The following is a 327-nucleotide window of genomic DNA, read 5'->3' on the forward strand; positions in this document are numbered from 1 at the left end:
CGTATTGCTGTCGTTATAAATTTTGCTTTTATTGTTATTATTGACCTCATATTTCACCATAATTACTAGGATTATTTATACTATTTTTCCTGTTGCTATTACTGTTACCTACCTATTTTATATTGCGTAATAGCATGCAGTTATTAGTAAAAGCTATGATTGGTAGCTTCTGTTATACTTTTATAGCCATAAGTCACTGTTATCAACATTAACATTCTCGTTATTATCAATAACAGTACATTATCACTAATTTGGTGTCCGTGTGTCATTAGCATATTCGCTATATTAGTTTTGTCAACATTTCTATGATGATTATAATTAATAAAC

The sequence above is a fragment of the Penaeus monodon genome, chromosome 33 (assembly GCF_015228065.2).
Source record: "Penaeus monodon isolate SGIC_2016 chromosome 33, NSTDA_Pmon_1, whole genome shotgun sequence".
Taxonomy (NCBI): domain Eukaryota; kingdom Metazoa; phylum Arthropoda; class Malacostraca; order Decapoda; family Penaeidae; genus Penaeus; species Penaeus monodon.